This window comes from Tachypleus tridentatus, chromosome 4 (genome assembly GCF_004210375.1).
Source record: "Tachypleus tridentatus isolate NWPU-2018 chromosome 4, ASM421037v1, whole genome shotgun sequence".
Classification (NCBI taxonomy): Eukaryota; Metazoa; Arthropoda; class Merostomata; order Xiphosura; family Limulidae; genus Tachypleus; species Tachypleus tridentatus.
Genome location: NC_134828.1, coordinates 48,858,340 through 48,883,821, shown reverse-complemented (window position 1 = coordinate 48,883,821; position 25,482 = coordinate 48,858,340). Strand labels below are relative to the sequence as shown.

At 32.4% G+C, this 25,482-nt stretch overlaps 1 long non-coding RNA gene and 1 pseudogene across 4 annotated transcripts in view; one reads left to right on the top strand and one right to left on the bottom strand.

The window, feature by feature from the left end:
- The window catches only part of LOC143249086 (uncharacterized), an 86,131-nt gene extending 84,708 nt beyond the window's left edge, over positions 1-1,423 (bottom strand). For 2 of the 3 annotated variants that reach the window (XR_013027514.1, XR_013027515.1), the window contains exon 1: positions 1,287-1,423. This is a non-coding gene — a long non-coding RNA (uncharacterized LOC143249086). The remainder of the gene's footprint in view (positions 1-1,286) is intronic. The other variant, XR_013027516.1, reaches the window with a different exon arrangement.
- A 9,539-nt stretch (positions 1,424-10,962) lies between these two features.
- LOC143249084 (eukaryotic peptide chain release factor subunit 1-like) overlaps positions 10,963-25,482 on the top strand; it is a 44,243-nt pseudogene continuing 29,723 nt past the window's right edge. The window contains exons 1-2 of the transcript XR_013027509.1: positions 10,963-11,430; positions 22,181-22,269. The product of XR_013027509.1 is annotated as a eukaryotic peptide chain release factor subunit 1-like (transcript). The remainder of the gene's footprint in view (positions 11,431-22,180; positions 22,270-25,482) is intronic.

Sequence of the window (25,482 nt, the reverse complement as noted above, 5' to 3'; positions counted from 1 at the left end):
GTTCGTTTGTTTTCAATTTCGCGCAAAGATACACGAGGGCTATCTGTGCTAGCCGTCCATAAATTAGCAGTGTAAGTCTAGAGGGAAGGCAGCTTAGTCATCACCACCCACTGCCAACTTTTGGACTACTCTTTTACCAACGAATAGTGGGATTGATCGAAACATTATAATGCCCCCACGACTGAAAGGGCGAGCATGTTTGGTGTGAACTCGCGACCCTCGGATTGTCCTTTCTATGGTGTTGGGTGTAAGACTTATAGATAATGCTATGTTCTTTAAGTATTTCAGTTCAGTTAGTAGGTCGTTTTTTATGTATGCATAGTTGTTGGCACGATTAACGTAGGTGTCGTAGGAGGATTTGTTTGGTGTGAACTCGCGACCCTCGGATTGTCCTTTCTATGGTGTTGGGTGTAAGACTTCTAGATAATGCTATGTTCTTTAAGTATTTCAGTTCAGTTAGTAGGTCGTTTTTTATGTATGCATAGTTGTTGGCACGATTAACGTAGGTGTCGTAGGAGGATTTTTTTTCGATAGATGGTAATTAGATCATGTGAAAATAAATACAATAGTGCGTAATTATATGCATTATATTTATAATTAGTAGAGGTAAAGAAATTCCGAGATACTTGTTTATAGAATGTTGTAATGGTCTGGTTAGTATAACTTTTGCGACTTTCTCCTTATACTTATAATTCAACATATGCTATGTGAAAAGTAATAGTGCTACTTTCTACTTTGAATTTGTAATTATCGTTAATCATACTTCGCCTGAAGATGGCCTGTCCTGTGGGCTGAAACGTCGTAATTTTAAATGCTTAAACATTTTTACTGTAAACTTTATCATATCAAGTTTCATCCAGTAGGATCCTCATCTCTTAATAACCCTGAATTACTTTTATCAATTATTTATACGCATATAAACTATTAATTGGTATTTCTGTACGATCGGTCAGAACTTGTAATTCTTAGGCTTGTATAGCCACATTTTACTTATACAACACTGTTGAACAAGCACATGGCTACAACCTGATATTTCGCATACCCTGTAAGTTTACCATAATTCACTGTCTTTAACTAAACAACGACTTCGGCACAGTTATAACTCTTACTACTTTTCAACTTTTAATTTCAAGGTCAGCGAGTAATTTTTTTTAGAAAACTTATTTAAGCCACGTATGCCCAGCAGCATCCATTAGGATGGTTAAACTGTATTTCAAGCAAACTGTATATACTATTAGTTAAAACACCAAATCATTTCTACAATTATGTATGTATCAACATCTTACCTTTTACTTAATTATACTCCTCCGATGTATCATGTGTACAAACGTTCATATAAATACGTATAACCTTTATTACTGCCAAGTAGTGTAAAAGGAACCTTGATACTCACTCACACAACTATGAAATCAATGGCTCCTGTACGTTCAGCCTATTGTAATTTTATGACGTTTGAAAACTTAAAAAGTACGGAGGAATTTAAGCAACAATTAAACTAAAAGAAAGAAAAGCGTACAGTATGATAAAACTACATGTAACTTACACTGAGCTGGTTGATGTCTAGTAAAGAATAATTACTAATAAATTTTCTTAATTTATATAGGGTTAATACTATGTTTTCATGCAGTACTGTATTTCGATTGAATAAATAGCAAGTAATGAAGTTGTTTCAGTTATAGTTTAATAACAGTAGCAGCAATGATAATAAATGTTGTTTTACACCTTGGTCTTTATGTAATTAATGTGAAAAAAATCCAGGTTGAAATATTATGGTTTGGTTTTCGAATTTCGCGCAAAACTACTCAAGGACTATCTGCGCTAGCCGTCCCTAATTTTACAGTGTAAGACTAGAAGGAAGGTAGCTAGTCATCACCACCCACCGCCAACTCTTGGGCTACTCTTTTACCAACGAATAGTGGGATTGACTGTCACTTTATAACGCCCCTACGCACGTTTGGTGCGATAGGGATTCGAAGCCTACCCTCGGACTACGAGTCGAACACCTTAACCCACCTAGCCATGTCGGGCCAAATATTATGGCTGGGAGAGGAAATATTACTTTTTAATTAACCAGAAAAAAATTTAAAACTAATTTTCTTGTTGAACGCAAATGCTTAGAGGAAGTAGATTTAAAACATAATTGTATAGCTAAAAAAATCCTTGAATTATCTATCAATCTAAAATTCACCACTTGGTTTGAAGGATGAACAAATGACCATAGTGTTAAGAAACTGTGCAGAATATAGAATTATGTGCATATTTAATACATTCTATAAATAAATTTCTCAGGGATTTTCATGCTAAAAATCGGATTTTGCCCTCTTTGGTGGACATAGCACTAGATACAAATATAGAACTATAATAAATAATATTTATTAACTTCACAAACCTGCCTTTACGGGAGAGCTCTATCGGAGATTTGTTTTAAACTTACTGTGTTGAAATTTTGTACCAGACTGAATAACATCATGTAATGCCAAACTTAACCAGAACGATTTGTGTTACCATTTGACTGGTTATTCACGTTAAAACATTAAAAGTGTTACAGTCTCAGATATTACTCAACTGCCAAAGGAAATTATGGCCATCAAACTTCACATATTATACACAAATGAAAAATTATTGAATTGTACTTGAAAGAAGAAGGTAGAAAAAGCATCGTATTCCTACACCCCACTTAGATACTTGTATATCAATCATAAATGTCAGTTTTAGAATTCTATTATCCAAGGTAAATGCTCTTATAAACACCACTGATTTTTTATACCCCTAACCAAAGTTACTAAATTCTTCCTTAATTATTCCCTACTTTCCACTTGACAACAGTGTCAGAGTGGAATGACTTCGGTGTCAAAATGAGGTTTTCAATATAAATTTTTATTTTCCTTGTTTTCCTACTTTTATTTTCTCTTTCTTCATGCTTTTTTATTTTATTATTCTCCTTTTCTTTCCTAAATTTTGCCCTTTTTGCCAATGTTCCAAACTTCGCTCCAAATTTTACAACTCTCAAAATTATTTCTGTACCTTTTGAATACATATTTAGAAGAATATTTATCCCTGTCAAAATTGTTAATGCCAACCTTACTTATCTATTTGTTTTTGCCCTTATGTAGTACATCTCAAGCTTCCTGTATTTGATGTTTAAAGTAAGACCGATCCCAACAAAAGTGTAGTAAATACTAGTAACAGCATTTTCTTGGTGGATGAATTTCATGGGATTATTAGATGTTGCATTGGTTCAGTGTCTAAGCCATCCTGTTCTTGAAACAGACTGATTAAAGGAGACTTCCGATGCCACAATGTCTTAATTAGCTACTTTTTAAAATATAAGTCGTTTAAGTGGCTTAATAGTATTGTATTTCTATGAAATTCTACTTGTGGCTTCCTGTTCCAGGCAGGAAGACCCTAAATGAAAACCCCCTTTATCTGATTTTATTGTCGCTTGTAAGCTTGATAGTAGCCTTTTTAGCCAGAGTTTACAGCCATTAACTAAGTGTGCTTAGTTGAAACAAGAAGTTGACAGACCCTTATATACACTGAACTAATTCATAGACTCAGGAAGCATACTCTTTTCAATTTGATTTTAGTAAATAAGGTTTTTCCTGCTGTGCTGTTTAGTCACTCCCAAGAAACGCCATTGCAGAATATGCTTAACTACATTTTGTATACCAGTACTTGTGGTAGAAATTGTTGTCCTGCTATGAATGATTTCAAAGCCATAGCTACATGTTTCAAGAAAATTAACTCCAATCTTAAGTCACAATCGTGAGCAGCACAAAAGGACGGAATGTAGTGTTTTGATGCTGTCTAATATGTTTATAGAGTCCACACACAAATGAGACTGTTTACTGTTCAAAAAAGCAAGCAGCACTAGCTTGGGTGCTTACCTGTTCAAGGATGGATGGTGTTCTGTTATTATGAATGATCGTTTTTCCAGCCTTAACTCAGCATGGGCATGGTAAACAAAGTTTGAGAAATTAAAACTAGTAGTAATGCTAGGGTTGAGTCTATCAAAACAAAACCAAGAGCAAGCCACTGTTTGTCAACACACATAAAACCATTATCTATGAATCTTGCAAATAGTTTGACTCATTTCAGTGGCAGCATCTTGATAATATGTTGGTTGAATATGCCATTGTATTTGAAGGACCAGACGATCAATTGGGTCAGACAACAATAACAATACCCTAATAACATAAATTTATATAATGTGCATTCAATCAAACACCTGCCATGCAGGAATTCATTGAGCATTAAAGATGCAGCTTGTATTGAAATACAGTGTTAAAGGATGGGAACATACAATCTTCAGATAATGCCTTGTCACCTTCAATAGTGATTGTCAGAAAGAAGGAAGGTATGTCTAAGTTATTTGGTTTTTCTAAAGACAGGTTACACATTCAACTAATTTTAAATGTTTTCCCATATCATAAATATTTGGATGCAGTGGAAGCTTCCCATTGATTCAGTATTTTGGGTCTGGAATCCAGATACTAGCACGTAAAAGTGAATGATGAGACTAGATCTAAGACTATATTTAACATAGAGAGTTTGTATAAATTACTTTCAAAGAAGAAATAAAATTATTTGTATGCACTTGTATTCATTAATAAGTTAGTCACAATTTATCTCTTAACATATATGCTGGCAAAATTCATGGCTCATGCATTAGAAGAGAACTGGATAATCACTAACAGTATTTGAAAACATCCACATGTATCAGGGAGCTAATTTAAATACTCAGCTGTTCTCTGAATTGTGCAAAGTGTTAGATGTGGTTTGTCTGTGTACTTCACCTTAAAACACCAGTTTGATGGTTTAATACAATGGATAATAAAAACTTATCTAGTGTATGCTTGCTAAGTTTGTTCATCCTAACCATCCAAACTTGAACAAGCACTAAGATTATGATGATAGTGTACAGAGGAACAAAACAGCTAGAAGTGGTCAGAATAAAATATAAAAGGTACTGTCATGAAACAGTGAATAAATATAATAGCATGGAAGCTGGGTATGGCTTTAGTATGTGCCAGTTGCATAAAATCAGTTCATATTCAGATGGACAGGGCATTTTCTTGTGCTACAACAAGTTAATTTCATTGATGTACAAATGATGGCATTAAAGAGGCATGATAAAATGACTAACTGCGTATGTAGGTATATTACCACTATGCTTCACCCTATCCCAGAGAATGAGGAGCAACAAGATGAAAGTATTTATCTGGCTGTTTCCAATGGACTTAATGAGGAAACACCAGATCTAAATACAATAATAGCGACTGATATGATTGGAGTTGACAGTTTATCATAAACTAAAATAGCTTGTGTTGCTTGATTATTAGGACATTTTACTTATCTTGAGATTAATGGGACAAAAATGGCTTAATAACCTTTGGTTTCTGGGCTATTGAGTAGTTTCAGAATAAGAGATGTTTATGAGATATTGAATGATGGCTGCTTGATTATTGTAAGCGAGGATAGTTTGTTGATAATGAGGTTAATAGGAACAAATGAAGTTTGTAGTCATTGATTTCTGCACTATCAAACAATTTCACAATGAGAAATATTCATTAGATGGTAAATTATTGCTGTTTGTTACAGGGGAACAGTTTACTGATTGTAGGATTTAATAACTTTTGCTTTCCAAGCTGTTGAGAACTTTCACAGTGAAAGATATCCAGGAGATATAGGGTAATAGCTGAATGAGTATCCCAAGCTTGTACAATTGTTGTGAGTAGTTGTATTATTTATTACATTAACAGTTTGCATGGTTGAATTATACACCGTCTACCAGTCATATTCTCCAATCCATTAGTCTCACATAAGATTAGAGATTTGTGCAGTTGTTTTGCTGTAATTAGATTTAAAATAATTGTTTTTTGTATTTTTTATTTTTACTTTAAACTTTGTTACATTTCTTTTTGTAATTGTATATATTTTTTGTAACTTTTTATTTAATTACTTGTACATACTTTCATGTACAAATTCATTTGTACTGTCTTTTTGGTTTAAATTAAAATTTGTATCTTCAACTTATAATGTTAATTTACATAGTTGTATATTTTGTATTTTTATTTGTTTTTGAAATTTAGTTACCCACCATGTTTGATCTCATTTTTGACATACTTAGTGTCTTTTTTTTTGTGCTGATATCTTGTCCAATAAATTCAAAAGCCTCTACCATACTAGAAGCAGGAATGCTAACTTCAAAAGGTTAGTTTCATTTTACTTACCCCCAAATGATAGTATCTTATTTTTTTATTTTCATCTTTTTCTTATTTTAACTTGGGAGAGCAGTTACCTTTCCACAACTGTCTGCAGGCAGTGAAGGATGATATAGATGTTGGACATTGTGTACTTGGGCACCCACATCTCACTCTCCTAATTTCTAATCTTCTTATGTGAAACTAGCAAATTGGAGGTTAAGACTGACAGATGGTGTATCCCCACCACAATGTGGGTCCTACTACTTCAGTCACTTCCAAAATCTAGGATAAATTTTATAATCCCACATTGTAGCTTGTACCCAAGGATCTTTTTAAAAATATGCAGCATATTTGGTTTAATTTTAATGTGTTTTGGCTGAAAAATTTATGGTTATAATATATATACTATAGTAACATAACTATAATTCTGACTAATGATTGTTATAGCCAGACTGTTCAATTTAATGGCTCTTAGATAGCACCACATTATGTTCACAGTTATTAAGAGGTAACTTGTATAATGTAACCAAAATCAACTATTCAGTTATTTGCCAGAGGCATCCTGTGATAATGTGTAATGGTGATATATTTATATAGAAATATACTTTTATAAATAAATACATGTGTATGAACATTATTTAAGCCATTATTGAGTGTTTCGTGACATAAGTGGGTCAATTACACAAAGAACATTACTGTTAAGAAACACACAGATGAAAGTAAAGGGTTTAATTCAAATTTTGAAACTTTTTGAAATTAAGTAAATATGATTATGTACCTCTAAGGTATCAAAGCTCCAGTGAAGTCATTTCCATAAATATCGATGAGAGAAGAGAATGTTTCAGCTTCGACCTTAACATATTCAACAGGTACTTGATTTTTGTGGACAAGATAAGAGTAACAAAGAAATTCAAACAACAGTACTGTGCAAACGTGTGGAATCCATCCAGTTTGAACATTTGTTTTCTCAAATACTTCAGTTGCCTTTCCATAAAATGCTCAATTAAGTATACATACTATAGCTGCTAGATGAGTTTGCTTCACTCGACTAAGTAACACTAATGTGTGCGTTTGATTTGTTGAAAGGTTGTTCTAGATAAAGATGATTTGTCCTCCCCAAGTTAACGCTAAGACTGGTTCATAGTATGTGCAACTAGGAATCATGGTAGTTAAACTGTGCTATCTTAGTACAATTTGACCAGATAGATTTCATGTGTTTGTTTCTGCAAAATGTCTTGGTTTAATTGTTGTCTCCTCTATTTACAAACATGGTAACTGTAAAAATTGGCAAGTTGAGAATTGTTCAAAAGAACTATGTCCACAAAAAGTTTCTAGAGAATAAAGTTGAATACATCTTATTTAGTAATCAATAATGTTTTTGTTATTTTTACTTAAAATAACTGTTCCATTTCTTACATTTGCAGGTTTATTAAATATATTAATGGTAAAAAGCATATTCTATTGCTCCCATGCTCACATTGTACTTTTTAAATTGCTTACTTGTTTTCACTTTCATCTGAGAATACAAGTGTTTCAAATACCAGAACCCCCCTAAAAAAGAATTTATTTCTTTATTTACATATTATAGAGTGCAAACATAAGCCTATTTGTGAGTTATACAAAAGACATTAACATGCAAATATAGTGATGAGCAACTATTTATTTTGTACTTTGTATTACAAGCTGGAGCAAATAACATCAGTAAAATCTAAAATGTGTAATTCACTGAATAATTACCTGATAATTTGTCTTGGTGATAAAATTCTCATTTACAACTCGCTTCACATCTTATTCATGAACAATTTATTTCATGATAATCTAAAATGAAAGAGAAAGTAACTAATAAAAAAAATAAGAACTGTGCAATCCAGAGAGAGAGAAAGACCTACTTTCAGGTCTCTTGAAATCTCATTATATACCATGTAGATATTATCCAATTTAAAAATTGTGTTATTCTGAAGAAAACTCATTAAGAAGTTACATGTATATTATCTTGCATTTTATGATGTATAATGTCCAATACAATATGTGTGATAGTTTAATAAACCAAGTTTTAAGAAGTAGTAGATAAAAGTTAATATAAAAATGAACAAAAAAGAGAGGACAGAGATGAATAAAAAATGTTCAAGTTTTTAACTACACAAATTTTTTTATATTACCTCAAACCATGAAGTTCTTCAGATACAAATAAAAAAGATTTCTTAATAAATCTGAACTTTACTGCTCAAAGTAAAGAGTTCATTATCATTATTCTAGGCTTGTATTTAGCAGTTCATTACTGGATTTTACTAACTGGTTCAGCTGAATATTATGAAAACACATTAAAGTTTCACAATGAAAAACATAGTTTATATGATGAAATTACAAAATTAAAATTAGAATACTGTAACAACTACAAAGGATAAGGTACAAAGGCTTCTCAGTTTTTCTCCAATAGTCCTAGTGGACAGAATGCATACATTACTAAAAGTCATTAAAAAGTTTAAAACTGTCTAACAATAAATATGTACACTAGTTCTAATGTTTCAGCAAATTGTGCAAGAACGTACAGCCCCTGTAATGGCTGTTAATATAGCTTGTTCCTACCATCTCATTGGAGACATGAACTTTGTTAGCTAATATTTAACCATTTGAAGCTGTTTAACTCGCAATCAACGATATAGGATGGGTTTGTTTGTTTTGGAATTTCGCACAAAGCTACTCGAGGGCTATCTGTGCTAGCCATCCCTAATTTAGCAGTGTAAGACTAGAGGGAAGGCAGCTAGTTATCACCACCCACCGCCAACTCTTGGGCTACTCTTTTACCAACGAATAGTGGGATTGAACGTCACATTATACGCCCCCACGGCTGGGAGGGCGAGCATGTTTAGCGCGACGCGGGCGCGAACCAGCGACCCTCGGATTACGAGTCGCACGCCTTACGCGCTTGGCCAGATATAGGATGGGAAAATGATGGGAAAATAATATTTAACTAAGCCATGCTACTTGCGATTGATTGAGCTTTTAGATGTAATATTATTTTTATAGAAGCGAGAAGAACTGGATGAAAGATTTTCAAGAAAACATGAACAAAGAGTGTCTCCATTTTTTTTCTGTAGTGTTTGAAGAACAATACCGTGTATTTCCTTTTCTTTTAGTTTTACAAAGTGAATGTTGTAATTTTCAGTCAATGAGCAAATTATTCTAATTTTTGTCCACCAGTATAGGTATTCAGGTATAATGTACATATAAACAGCTTTAAATTGAATTGGGTTTATTATTGTACCAGTCACACATTGTTAGGAGCCATTATTTCCTAGAATTGAAGTACCAATTGGTTTTCTGGCCACATCAATCATTCCAAAGTACCGATGTATCAAATACTTCATTTTTTCAGTAGGGGAAACAACACAATTTGGTGAGAATGCATTATGGAAAAATTAATCATTCCCAACTTTTGTACAGAACAAGCAGGAAAAGGTTGATTTCTAGATAACTGCAGAGCTTTCATTACTCATTCAATCAAGTCAGATGGACGTGTCTTTCATATTGTTAAAATATATCAGTTGAATCTGTGTTGTATTTTAGAACGTGCATTAGATTTTTTGTTCTCAGTCTCCTTCCTGAATTATGTTATGTCAATTTTAAAAATACTATTCAAATATTTCTTGTTGAACCTTTTGTTGTTGTGACCTGACTAGCTTTATTGTCAATTTACCGCACTGCCTTCGTTTTTACAAATTACAGTTATTTTCAGTTACCATTCTATTTCGTTATTATCATTTCAGTTATTTGCCCCAACAACAAGAATAGCATTTTATTTATGTATCTCAGAACGGCTGGTATGGGTATTAACACTTTTATTAATAAGGAGAGAACAACGTTTCGACCTTCCTAGGTCATCTTCATCTTACCCATATCAGCCGTTCTCAGATACATTTTTATTTCAAATGAGTTTCTCGTCATCAAGAGCATTTTATTCAATTCCGTTATTGAACCCTGAATAATTTCGACTGTCTGTTTTGTTACAGCGTATATTAATTGTTTTATTTGAGAGTAGGGAATCCAGTCTCGTCTGTTTGATTTAATTCGAAGAAGTTAGTTACACACCTTTTACCTAATACATTGTTTCTATAACTCTCAGCGGCATGCTTGAGAGCTTATATCGCTAAAAATTTGTTTTCCGTACTCACTATGGGTACAACACAAATAGCCCATTATGTAGCTTAGTATCTAATGACAAACAAACAAAAACAACCAAATTCCTGATTATTTCGTTTTGTTGTTCAATCAATCTAAACGTTGGAAGCGGGAAAATTTATTTCTTTGGAATTTTCGTGAAAAGCTACATGAGGGTTACTGCGCTAGCTGTCCCTAATTTAGTAGTGTAAGACCAGAGGGAAGGCAGCTAGTCATCATCACCAACTGCCAACTCCAAGACAATTCTTTTAGCCACAAATAGTGAGATTGACCATACAATTAGAACTGCCAGGGATTCAAATCTGCGACTCTCAAATTACGAGTCGAACGCTCTAACCACCTGGCCATTCCGAGCCTAAACTGAGAAAAATAGAAAACTGGTTCAGAGTATGAAAGTATTGAATTTATATTAAGTTGTTGAAACTAGTCTAAGTAGTAATAAATATCTGCTTCAGTCAAGCTATATTTTAAGATATATTTCAAAATATTTTAGGGAAACATTTAATTATATTATGACGTAAATATTTCATAGGTGATGACGTTAACATTATCCACATGGTAGTGAGAGGGGATGATTTAGACCACATCGTTCGCTTTGGTTTTGCAGTTGAATAGAATTTGTTATTTATGTGGTGACTGTGCTTATGTGGAGGACTACTATTTAATTTCATTTGGATTATTAATATAAATACTGGCCAGAGAAAGGATATAATTGTGGACGATTTTAAAACTGTAGGATTCATAAACTATCATAGGATTTGGTGACCACAAAATATTATAATTTATTTTCCCAAGGGGTGATCGGTAGGCTTAATCTCGACTTTTTCAACTGATGTAAGTTATTATTAGTTACTAACACAGTTACAGTACGTTTTAGTATTAAAAGATTCTCACTTACTGACTCTAAACCTAAAAAAAGTACGACATCATATCAACGTTACGTAAAATTTGTATTTGTGTAGCCGTACCGTATGGTATGGTGTTCACCAAATAAAAAGTAAGCCCTACAACGAGTACCACTTCACTAGAAAAGTACGAGTAACAGGTTAGTATTTAATTTTAAGTAAATTACTCAAAAAAAAAAAAAAAATGATGAAACGGCACAGACAACTTTGCATTTTCTTTTAAATTTGTGAAATATTTGAGTTTCAAGTAAAATACAAAATCTTCTTATTAGTAAATATTTATAATATTTACAGTGTTGAAAGTAAAAAATTAAAATAATTTTCTGTTTTGTGGTAATTTAAGGATTTTTACCTGTTAATTATGACAGGTTAATGGCCACTAGAATGTTACCTGGTGAACTTTAAACTATGAAAGAGTGTTTTGAATTTAGTTATTTTCTCTAGAGAAACAGAGAGTTGAGAGGACTTTGTGTTCAAAATTGTTAGACTTGGACCTTCTGCCATTGCAAGATGTTACTTCTGTAATGTCAAGATTTTTTTTTGACATTGTAAAAGCTATGCATCTTCAAAATGTAAGAATTTTTGTAACAAATTATAAAACACTGCAGTAAATTTTGTAACATAAATTAAAAGTAACATGCAATTTTGAAATTATAAACAATGTACTCCTTTCTTTCACTATGTACAAGAAACAAATCAATTTCATGAATGCTGCCATTATTAGTCTTGTAAATTAACTAATGGTTCAAGTGGTATCACCCATTAGCTTTGATTAACATTTCTTTCTCTGAATTGAAATGTAAAGGCAAACAAGAAATTTGAAAATGTATGAATGAATAATAAATATAATAACAATTAAACAATGAACTGCCCCATAAATGTATGTACTACTTACTTGTAAATATAGTTTTCTTCATTTCTATCAATATCAATTTATTCATCTATTTATTTTTAATTCTGGCATAAAATATCCTGCATAATGTATATTAAAAAAAAAAAGCATTCTTTAGGTTCAGTTTTGTCAATAAACATAGCATGGCCTTTGACCCATGATGAAAAGGTTAAATATATGAATTAAGTCCTTTTTCAAATGTTTGAGATACTTTGAAGACTGGTAGTCCATCAAAGCTGCCATACTTGCTTAACAAAACCAAATTTAACTCTAATCATTTAAAAATGTATCAAACATTTTCTTAAACTTACTGCAACCACCATATCTAAAAGCATCCCATTCCTAATGCTTACTGTCCTGTTAGAAGAGTAAAATATTTATACAGTAGAAGTGGGGTCTTGCTCTGCCACAATTTATGTCTCCTTGTCATACTATTTTTATTATTAAATACTAAAGTATGTGCAACAATAATATAAAATCCCTTAATAGCTTGAAGCCCTCAATCAGATAGCTTCATCTCCTTGGTTTTCAAGACTCTGGCATTGTATGACAACCATTCCATCTTTGTATCATCTTTCTGGCACTCCTTTTAACACTTTTTTCCAGTTATTCAGTACCCTTGTCAACATAAGGAGCCTAATACTGAACACAGTACTCTAAATGAGGCTTATCTAGTGACCTATACAATGAAATAACCTTGTTTTCAATATCTGTAAGCACAGCCAAAAATTGTATTTGACCCATTACAGCAGCAACACTGCTTTAATGTCTTAAAAGACTAATCAATGAAATACAAAGATCTTTTTTCTAATTCCACCACACCTTTAAGGTTATTCCCATCAGAATTATTCTTACAAGTTAAATTATAATCTACAGACAAATATACTTTACCTCAGTTTGTAGAACTTGAAGCTATGAGTGTGATTGAACGCTAGCAAGTTTTATGAAACTATATATATTCAAATCTCAAGAAATGTTGTGGCCTAGCATGGCAAGTTGATTAGAGCACTCATCTCATAACCTGAGGGTCGTGGGTTTGAATTTGTCACACCAAACGTGCTCACTCTTTCAGCCATGGATGCATTATAATATGATGGTCAATTCCACTATTTGTTGGTAAAAGAGTAGCCCAAGAATTGGCAGAGGGTGGTGGTGATTTAACTGCTTTCCCTCTAGTCTTACATTGCTAAATTAGGGATGGCTAATGCAGATAGCCCTAATGTACCTTTGCATGAAATTTGAAAAACAATTTTGTAACTTAACAAAATGAAGTGAACTATAATAAAAATAAGTACCTTTCTTTTTCTGAGTAAGAAGTCATCAGGTTAAAATAATCCTAATTTCTGGATAAAATAATGGCTGTTTTTGGGAGTATGCCCTAACTTCACCTAACAATTGGTGTTTCAAAATCTAGCTTAAATAGGTTTGTGTAAGTCTAAATTGTGAAAGGTTATGAATATTTGAGAAGCAAGATTTTAAAGGTACTTTAAGTTTTACTTTTTTCAATAAGGTTCTTGGAAATGCTCTAATTTTGTTTTGTAAAAATGTATCACTTTACATTTGACCCTTTTTTGGAGAAAAAAGTAAAAAAATTATTAAAATCCTTATTTAGTTCTTGGTATGCAATAACAATTTGTGCATATAGGCATTGTTTTAAGCTATAGGCAATTAGAATAAAAACAAACTAATTAATGGAGAGGGAAATACTTGATGGATGAGAAGAAATGGAACAACAAACATTAAAATTTTTGGCATTAGTCAGTACAAACGTGTTGCAAAATAATTTGAAATTTATATAATTTTTTTCATAGAATAAATGTTAATGATAACTGTATTCATGATTTAATACATTGTGTTTAAGTAATTATAGAACTGATGGCATTTCTGAATTTTTTTTCAAACAATATGAAAAAAATTAGCTAACCACATTTTAAAACAGTTTAAGGTTACAGCAAATAAAAATGTTTTTATGCCTGGTATAACCAGGTATAAACTGGATTTCTTTAAGTGGAAAATTATTGTTTACAGAAAATAATGTAAATTAAAAGAAAATGGCTGTTTACCATTAGGAAAATATGGGGTAGGTTATGCAGCTATACAAGATACGTTTTACTGTTTACAATGAAGCATAGAAATAAGCATATCAGTCCTTTTTTTATTTATGATTTGTAACAAGCTTTTCGAATTTAGCAAGTCACCTATGTTTATGGACTAACTGAATATAATGTCAAGTTTATGAAAGAGAACATTAATGATACGATATGAACATTTTAAAAAAAATGCTACAATGATGGTTTTTGTTCCTATGTTGTCTTTAGAGAAAGCGTAATCATTTCACCTTGTTTTTAAGAGTATCTGAACTTTATTTTACCCTTTCCAGTGAGTTATCTTGCTAGTGCATAAGACTATACTTTTAACTTTTAAACCATTACCTGATTTTACCTCTTATCTTAAACACACATTCAAAGATAGAGTAAGAACTCCATAGTTAATAGCATATTTAACCAAAACTACATTGTTCATTTTACTTTTGTGTACTTTTTTGAATAAATGCATTAACATCATGCACAAGGATTACACAGATGCAGTTTGGTTTTGGTTTTTTTTTTATCTTCAACTTTGCCCAGTATCTTATACCATTTGTTACATATGATTATCATATTTATTAAGCTTTATTTGATGACGTAAAATCAATGATGCATTGCTCTCTAGTTTGTGGTGCATGTTGCAGATAATTATTAAGTCAGAATTTGTTATTTTATCTCAATAAAGAAATATTGAAATTTCTTTTTTGCATGATTTTAATAGCTAAATTTAAAAATAGTTTGGTAGATTTATAGAACTATAGTAAAGCTAGGAATTTGGTTAAAAAAATTTAGGAAATTCAAAATGGCTTATGAGGAACAGATGAATAAATGTTTAAATTAATAAAGTATGTTAAAATAAGCAAAATGGGGATTGACTTTTTAAAAGAGGCTCATGACAAGGCTTTTGTTGAAACTATGAAATGGCTGAGCTTTTAAATGTTCTCTTCTGTTTTTCCAAGAAAATATATTAGTATAATTCTTGACTCTGCATTTTATGGCAAATATTGTAATTTACTTGAATCATGTATGCATCAGTTTCTTAAAGAGTATAAATAATGTACCAGGGATAAATAATATTTTCTTCAGAGTTGTAAAGGAGGTCAAAGATAAGACATGCCTCTCATTTTTGGCAGGTTAATAGACAGTGTTCTCTTATTTTCGAAGGGGAGGTAAAAGTTGATTTGGAAGTTAAACCGGTTATAAATAAAATTCTATAGTCTATATATATTGTCAATGTATATAATAGTTTTAGCAAAATTGTCTGGTGAAATATGATACAAAAGAAGATAAAGGAAACCTTGCTAATCTGTTACATTTTTTCAGGATGTGTTATGTGAAAGATGAAAGATTGTTGGGTTTGTACTTGTGTTTTCTAAAAGCTTTTGATAAGGTTCTCTACAAAACAATAGTTAAGGCAGTCATGTTGAAGGTTGGAGACATTCTAGTAAACTGGATTGTTAGATGAGAGAAAGCAAAACATTGTTAATAACAATCAAAACTGAATCTGTCAAGTGCCTCAGGGGTTAGTTCTCAGATGTCTTATATTAGTGATATTAACAGGGACATTATTAGTAGGTTTGTCAAGTTTGCTAATGGCATTAACCTTTTGGGTATTTCTGGTTGTGTTGAGAATGTTCAGGTACTGCAAAATGACCTGGATTATGTGGTTAGTTCGACAACTATATGGAAAGTGACATTTAGTTACAGTAATATAAATCAAGTATGCGTTACGCTATAGTTTGGATGAGGCATTTGATATAATAAAACTAAAATTTAAGAAAATTATCTGAGTATAGTGGTAGTTTTCTCTACACAAGGCATTAGTAGGTCACTCTTGAAATATTATGTACAGTTGCAGCCTACTTTTTTAAGAATGATTGTTCACTTAATTTAAAGGATTCATAGGAGGGCTATTAGGCTATTATAGAGGTAGGTTAAGATCTCAGTTTATTTTCTTTTGAAAAAAGAAGGGTAAGAGATAATCATACTGATGTTCTGATGGCAACAGAAGAAACAAGTTTAAGGTTCTGGACAAAAATAGACTAGGCTTCCATTATGGGATTTGTATTTTGCTAACTGTGTTTGACTTCTTTAATGAATTGTAGTTTTCAAGAGAAAAATATCAAATTCCAGCAAATTTGAAGAAAAACTAATACCCTGGGATGATGATAATACAACAACAATAATCTAGTTGATTCTCATTCTGGTACATTTCATGGACTACCTAATATTCACAAATCTGTTTGCACCATTAGACCTGTTGTTTCTAGCATAGGTTGTTTCAAGTACAAACTCTTAAATTTTTGTTAGTTTTTAGTTGATTTTACTTTTATTAGTTACACAGTGAAAGACAGTTTGATTTTTATGATAAAATTAGAAATTTAAGGATTGATGAAAATGTTAATTTAGCAAATCTAGATATTGCATCTCTTAACTAACTTTCCCTTAGGAGAGACTATTAACCAGTTGATTGCTGTATAGGGTGTATAGTCTGCCTGTGGTGATTGAATGCAAGTGTACTGTATACAGTGTACAGCTTGAAAAAATTCTGCACATTTAAAGCAGCCATAGCCAAAGGGTTAACTGTAGTGTTAATCTTATTCTCAAAGACAAGGAACATGTTAATTGAGTAAGTAGACAGACAGCTGATGGAATTTGCCATGAAAAACTTTCAATTCAGTGGTGAATTTTATGGGCAGATTCATGGAGTCGGGGGTTTAGCTTAATACTTGTAATGGCTGATGTCTTCATGTGCTTCAGTTAATGAGAATAGTTGGCTAAAAGGTTGTTCAATTGAATTCAAACCATTTATTTACAGTTCCTGTGTTGATGATATTTCTGATATTCAAGAATGAAGATCAGTTTGTCAATTTCTAAAATATTTAAATTCTAGATATGTTAGCATTAAGGTTATCTCTCATTGCCAACAAGAAACAAGAATGTACTGATGTCAGTTGTTATCAAAATCCCAGCTACACCTACTTCAACAGAAAGCCTTGTGAAGTGTCTTGTAACTTGTGTACACTGCATCACCAAGTTCTCCAAAACTTTTACAGCAAGAGTTGCTCAAACTAAAGTTTGTTTCAAAATGTAACCATTTCTCAAACAACTTTAATGATTCAACTATTCAACAACTAGGTATATCAAGGTCACTGAACTATGACATTCAAAAGCTAAGCTAATGATTTCTCTAGCATACACAAGCTGACACTCATGAATCTTTAAGAGGAAACTACACACAATCAACAGCATATCCACAAGTTCACTTTCAATTTATGTTATAACTTTTATTGAGAATTCAGAATTTTTCAGTTTTAAAGATTTTATCCACTTTTCTCAAGTTGTGTTTTTTATAAATTTTGTCTACCCAATGTGTTGGGATGCTTATGTTAGATCATCTGTTGAACTGAGAGAGTGTTTAAAAGAACACTGATCTTAAGTTCAGGGACATTTCAAGCATTGTTTGGCATGCATTCTGTATTTTATGGTCCCAACCCCTGTATGTTCAAAATAATAGGTAAAGCAGAAAACAAGACTATGCCATGAGTGATGATGCTTCTAATCCTTTAAGTGAAATCTAGATTAAACAATTGGCAGATAGCTACTGAACTTTTATTTGCAATTTAGGTTGTTTTATTTTATTTCAACTTTCACGTTTGAATATGTATTTTTTTTACTCTTCTGTTTTTATCCTCACAATACTTCAAATAACATGGAGAAGCTTTTTTCCTTACACTCATCATGATCTTTTAAAATTCTTACAATCTCCTCTCAATTCATGATAAGAAACCCACTTGAAATAGAAATGTATTTTAAAGATGACTGGTACAGTATTAAAATTTTATTATGTTCAATGATAAAAATTATTTACAAATAAATTGCTTGAGTATGGACATTCCTGTGTCACCAGTTCTAGCCAACATTTTCTTGACACAGGTTGAATCTCAAGTGATCAGTTTGACCTTGCACCCACCACTGTACTGGTAGAGATAAGTTGATATAATTGCTGGATTTACGTCTACAGAATACAATTAGTTTTTTCTAACCATGTAAACTCCATACACTCCAGCAATAAGTTTACTTGTGAACATGAGAAAACTTGCCAGATAACATTACTCATCCTTAAGATCACAAGAACTGACATACATTTCAAAACAGAAATACTATAAGACCTTACAATGCTATATACCATATATTCCTGATATTAGTGTAAAAATAACCAACATTTGGAAAAAACTTAACAAAAGACAACATTCTAGTAAACATAAAATTTAAAAAACTAGGGATAAAACTAAAATCCATACATTGTTAAAAAACTACACTGACAAGCATAACACCATTATTTATAAAATCCAATTCAACAACTGCCACGTCGTCTACATTGAAGAAACAAGCAGAAAAACAGAAATCATATTCAAAGAACACAAATACTTTCATGCGTTTTTGAATGCTTCCAATTATACAAACATAACGTAATCATAGAAAACACCAACTTACAAAGAAGCCCTACTTATACAAGAACTCAAACCAAGGTTGAATCAGTACAGAGGAGCACTATTCTATCTATATTAATTAGTAACCTAACATTAATTGCAACATCTTACAATCTTGTACCCATACATACACTTGTCCCTAAGACATGCCCAGCAACAGTTGGTTGCAAACTCTATTAACTTGAAGATGACTAAAGAAGGTCAAAATGTTGATCTGTACTTTATTTTAATTAAAATTGTAATGCCCCTTTAGAATATATTCCTTCAGTGTTGCAGCTTCTACCACACTGATTGCAAACTATTCCTTAGGCTAAATAACTTGTTAGAAAAGTGACACCATCTTAATTAGAATTGTGTCCAATTTTTCTTTATCTTTGTGTCCTCAATTCTTACTCTTGTAAAGATGTTTCTGAAAATCAGTGATGTCGAGAAACCCACTTGTTGAGAAATTTATATGCAAAAACGGCTCATTTGGGTTGAGAAAATATTTACATAAATATATGTAAATATATTTACATCTACAGAATACAATTAGTTTTTCTAACCATGTAAACTCCGTACACTCCAGCAATACTGGATTCCTGATAGTATTGGCCTTGGCCAATAGCTATACAGCTATTTATAGCTGTAAATGGTTTACAGCTGCTAACATAGTTCACAAAATTATCTGTGAGCTCTGTGTACACAGTTATCTTCATAGCCAATAACAGATAATAACAGTATCTGAATTCACAAGTATTTATTGTATTTATATAAAAGGACTAGTACCAGTCAAAAACAGCAAGCATCATTTCTCTGGTGTTTTTTAATGTGATTATGATGGTGTTTCTTAAACATGAAGCATTGTTGTTAGTGTCTCTAGTATACAGAAGATTTGAATTAATCATCTGATATAGATGTTAGTAATTAAAATGCTTGTTTCATAGGTTTAGTAAGTGTATTTAAGGGCTGGACAAAAGTGTGTGAAAGCAAACTGCTCTACTTGAATCTTGGTGCAGGTAACAGCACTTAAAATGGCATCACTATAGCAAACAAACAAGCTAGAGAAAATGCCACAAAAAGTAGCAAACATCTTTCCATGAAGACTAACAACAAATTAGCAAGAAAACCAGTTTTCTTTGTACCAACTTAAACCTCAAAGAAGTTTTGATACAACTATAAATGAGAATTCAAAGGTGCTGAAGGTGAGAATTAATTCTGATGCCTTAAAAATGGTTTCAGTAATAAGATATTATATGTATCTTTTGTTCAAAAGTGTTAAACATTGCATCTCACAAGGAATAACAGTGTAAAATGATTAAACATCCATAATGAAAATACAAGTTTCAGTTATAAGACAGGATGGTTCTAGCTTTGAAAGGGTTATTGATATTGGAATAAGTTCACATCTGTTTGTGCTGTAGAAGATGAGGGCTATCAGGAGCATGTTGGGGTTTTTATAACTGTTATAAACTTGGAATCAATTAAACCAAATAACATTTTCAGAAACATTTATATGCAAAAACGGCTCGTTTGGGTTGAGAAAATATTTTACATAGAAGAGCGAACTATAACGGTAACAGGTAAGTACAAATACACTGAGAAAAACAGAAAAACTTACACTTCTTGTACAATCGCCGTGATGAAATAATAATTAGTGATGTCGAGAAACCCACTTGTTGAGAAATTTATATGCAAAAACGGCTCGTTTGGGTTGAGAAAATATTTATGTACAATAATAATATACATTATTATTGTTCTCTACAAGTGGGTTTTCTCGACATCACTGAGTATTTTAATCACTGGATTCCTACAATTAAAAAATCACATACTAACTTTGAATAGTTGATTACTTTCATGACATTAATTTAAAAATAATTTTGATTACTGGACACTTCAAATATTCAAAAACTGTAATACTCTGAAACAGTTTATTAGTGGTACAGATATCAATTTAGTAATTTCAATTGACCAATTATTTTACATGACTATTCAATACTCATGGGTTATTGATTATATCAATAAACCAAGTTAATCACTTAGCTCTACAGGGCAGACGTCACTGAAAAAAAACAATATTGCTTTTTTTGTAAAGTTTAGTTCAGCATCTTTGATTATTATATTATGAATACAAAAGAATACCATATCAATACCTTGTTAACATAAATGATATGAATAGCTCAAACAGCTTATACTGTTTCAAGCATAAAAGTAAAAAAAACGTGATAGAATTCAGGTTGCTAAAAATGGTTTGAACAGACTAAAATTAAACTTTCTATACAGTAGTCTAATTACATTGTAATTAACAAATATCAGAGATGGTAAGCTTAGTGCTTCATAGTAAACATTACTACTACAGTTCTTCACATTTCAAATATGCACAAGAGCTATAAACAGCTCAGCCAAACAGTCCACAAGGATTGTCAGCAGACTGATGTCATACCTCAATTCTTTATTACAGATTTGTACTGTTTTTCCATCAACAAAACAGTTTCACTGAATCATGCTCAGTGTACTACTAAACATTTTTCAATCAGTATAACAAGCCATGCACAAAGCAGATCATTAAATGCAATATTTAGGTCAAGATCAAATTTGTTAATATTCAATTTTGTAATTTAAACTTTAAAACACTAGCTTAGTTTCCCATTTACAATTACTGCATTAATGTACAATATAATTTGAAAATGTCATTTTAGCACATGTGTAATATCACTAGTTTAGGCCAATCAAAATTAAAGTATCAGAGTTACATAATCAGTGATGATGTGAAAACCCACTTGTAGAGAAAAAAAAAGTGTAAAAACAGCTGGTTTGGGTTGAAAAAAATTTTATGTAGAGGACCGAACATGTGGTCAGCTATCGATCAGTTACCTCTTTCTTTCTTTGTGAACCTGACGATGACCGAAGAAGGTCGAAACGTTGTTCGCTCCTCTACGTAAAATGTTTTCTCAACCCAAATGAGCCATTTTTACATATATGATTAAAATACTGCCATTATAAGTTTGTTATATTAAACTAATTGACTCATGAAGACAATAAACTTACCTGATTGAAAAATAAAGGTTCTATTTATTAGAATTTTGACTATCTCAGCTACTTAAATAATCAAAATAGTTTCATTCTTTTAAGGCACATAGCTAAACAAAGATGTTATGGATATTGAGATTTGATTTTTTGTGTTTTTTGCTATCTCACGAGAATAATAATTTAGTTTAATTAGGTAATGAGCACAGTAATTAAATTACCATATTCCAGTAATTGCCTATCTTTAATGCACTGCAGTTACACTTCCAATGTTACTTGTATTGTTTTATTATTAATCTTTTGGTTTCTTGTAATGCAAAATTTTTGTATCAGTTTGATTTGTGTTTGTATAATTTAGTTTGTGGAGTGAAACTTTGAACCTGTTGTACTGTATAATCTAATTTTTGTACAGTACTCAGAAATGGAAGAATCAAGTGCAGACAGAAATGTGGAAGTATGGAAAGTTAAGAAATTGATTAAAAGTTTGGAAGCAGCAAGAGGGTAAGTATTTATCTCACCAATACCTTTTTCTACTCCCGTTCATAACTTGTTTTGTTGATAGTTTTAAAAAAATTAGAAATGGTTCTCATCAAAATGTTGGATTGCATATGTAGTTGGAATTTATCTAAGAGTGATTATTTTCTAAACATTGTTCCTGAGAGTGGGAAAAATGTTTCTTTTTTGAGGGGGAGGTGTTTTTCTCAGTTTGGTTGTTACAAAGTCCTAGCATTTTCATTAACTACTTTTTGTCACATTAAAAAAATTACCATTTTTAAATTATTTATAAAAATTATTTTTACAATTGTTTGTGGATGTGTGTCTTAGGAAAGTTGTATTTGAGATTTATGTCAGATTGTTTAATTATTTTGGAAAATGCCAATAAATAATTAGATTTGAAGTAATAGCATGTAAGAATATAAATTATGTATGAAAAAATGATAAACTTTGATCTTATGATAATTTTTTGAAGTGAGTTTTTTTTCTACAATAATTTTGGAATAAAGTCATCCAGGTGTTATCAACAATAGATACCTATTTAATTGTTGCTTATTGGAGAGAATTTAGGCCCTTTGTTTTAGTAGTAGTAGTGATAACTGTTTTGTGTGATAAATGTGTACTTAGTTTACTCGTATGTCAAAGTACCATAAAATAAATTTCTTCCTATCTCTGCTCTTTCTCTAAATGGAACGAATTATTGAATGTATGAAGGTAAAGATAAGGAAATATTTTTATTTTGCACAGAATGATGATGCACAACTTTAAAGATTTTCATCCAGGTTTTATTGTATGTACTATATGTAAGATCTGTCATTTATTAAAATTGTGAATGCTCTTTATTTTAATAATTTCATTATTATTGTTTTGTAAAATCAACCTGGGCATGACGTAGTGTTTAGAGATGGAACTGCTTGTCCTTTACTTGTTTCAAAAATGTGGACAGTTATGCATAGATTGCTCTGGTTCAACATAAAATTTAAAGTGTTTTTTTTTACCCTGAGGAAAATTACTATCAAATAACCAAATTTTTTGTGGTGCTTACTTTTCTGCAACCCTTGATGAATGTAACTGGTAGTTGATATTAAGATTTTCAAAATTTGTTAATATTATTTGTCAGTTTAGTGGGTGGAAGTATAACATTTGAAGTTAGTGGAAAATTGTAACAGTTGTAAAAAGGTGCATATGATTAGGTGAATTTAAAACAAAGTACTGTATTTATTAATGTGCTATGTAAATAATATATATATTTACTCTCATCATACTCCCCCTCAGTGTGGATTCCTGTATGTGGTGAGGGGACCTCCCAGGGAAGGTTCTATTCTTTCAGGTTACCTCCTCTGGGATTTAAACATTCACCCACGTTTGCCCTGCGTGGTGACCCTTGAAGGGGAGGAGAGGATCCTGGTAGTTGAGGGGTCCAACCCTAACACACCACTTTGGCCTTGAATTCCTGTAGATGGGCAGCCTTTGGGTGGCCCCCCTTGGGTCAGTCGGCTGGTCCACTTGGGCTAGAGTCAACCAAGTACCAGTGTTGGAAGTTCTCAACGGGTGTTGTGAACATTGTATCTGATGCTTGTGTTTGGGTATAGTGCTCACAAAACCCTGGCATTGCTGCAGTGTCCTTGCTTGACATTGTAGTGCGTCCCCTCATAGGGTTCCAGGTGGGTGGGGACCGAAATTTCCTTTTTCTATTATGGATCTCCCAAATAAAATAGAGAAAAAACAGTCCATAGGTAAATTACCATGTCTTGAAGATTCTGAGCAGCAATCTTCAACATCTGTAACACCTGCTGTACCTGATTTTCGTATCCTACATTCTCTTCGTGACAAACCTTTAGGTCTAATGTCTCCATTTTTAATTCAGGAGGGATTACAAAGACTTGCTGGCTTTCCAAAGTCAGTAAAGAAGCTTTGATCTGATGACATTGGTCACACACTACTTGCTGTCCACTCGCAAAGATGGAATTACGATGCCAACCAGTATCCTTATTCTGAAATTTACATCACTGCATCCACCTGCCACCATTAAGGCAGGTTATCTTAATTGCAGGGTACAGCCATACATTCCAAACCCTTTCCAATGTTTCCAGTGTCAGTGATTTGGTCACTCAAAGATGTCATGTCATGGTTCCTTGACGTGTGCTCGTTGCAGTGGCAAGGACCATGATGCTTATGAGTGTGAAATGGACCCTCATTACATCAGTTGCAGTGGCTTTCACCCATTCTACGTTCGTTCTTGCCCTAAACGGTTGGAAGAAGAAGAGGTACAGTGTTTGAAAATGATTCATAACATTACTTATCCTATTTATACAGATAGTTCGAACACAGTCACCTGATTTACCTCTGCCGTGGTTTGGTGGTTGTGTGCAGAACCCCCTCTACAACTTCTATCTTCACTGCTGAACTCTATGCCATTTCTCTTACCTTGGATAACATAGAAGCTAAGCAGTACTCAAACTGCTCTATTTATACTGACTCTCGTAGTTCTCTACTGGCCCTGGAATAGCTTCACATTTGTTCACACCCTGTTCTCGCTGATATTTAATACCGACTGGGCCATTTCTCATTAACATCTACTTCTATCCTGTTTTTCTGGATACCAGACCAAGTTGGTATTCGTGGGAACATGCTTGCAGACACAGCAGCTAAATCTATCTGCTCTGGCACTATCACCACTGTGCCTATTCCAGACATGGACTATGGTCCTGTATTCAAGGCTCGACTCCATGCTAGCTGGCAGTCGATTTGGAGTGAGCAACAGGAAAACAAGCTTTTTGAAGTAAAACCCTATATTGGACTTTTGGCTGTCTTGCTTTCGTAAGGATTGGAAGGAGGAAGTTGTTCTGACTAGACTATGCATTGGTCACAGTTTTTTAACTCATTGTTTTCTTTTATCTGGAACTGATGCACCAATGTGTAGTTTGTGTAACACTCATCACTCTAAGCTACATTTTACTTTCTTGCCATCGTTACGTTTAAAATTTTTTAAAAACAAATTGCATCAAAAAGTTACTAATAGTGGTATGAGGGTATTGCACTTAGATCCATATGTATGTTAGTAGGACAGTTCTTCCAAAATATGATCCAGATCCAGGTTCTGAATAACTTTAAAATATTTTTATAATGGAGATATAGGGCATTACCTCAGTTTGTTGATAACAACTGTTAGAAAAAATATCAGATTGACTATATTTCAGGTGCACATTGAAACCATAA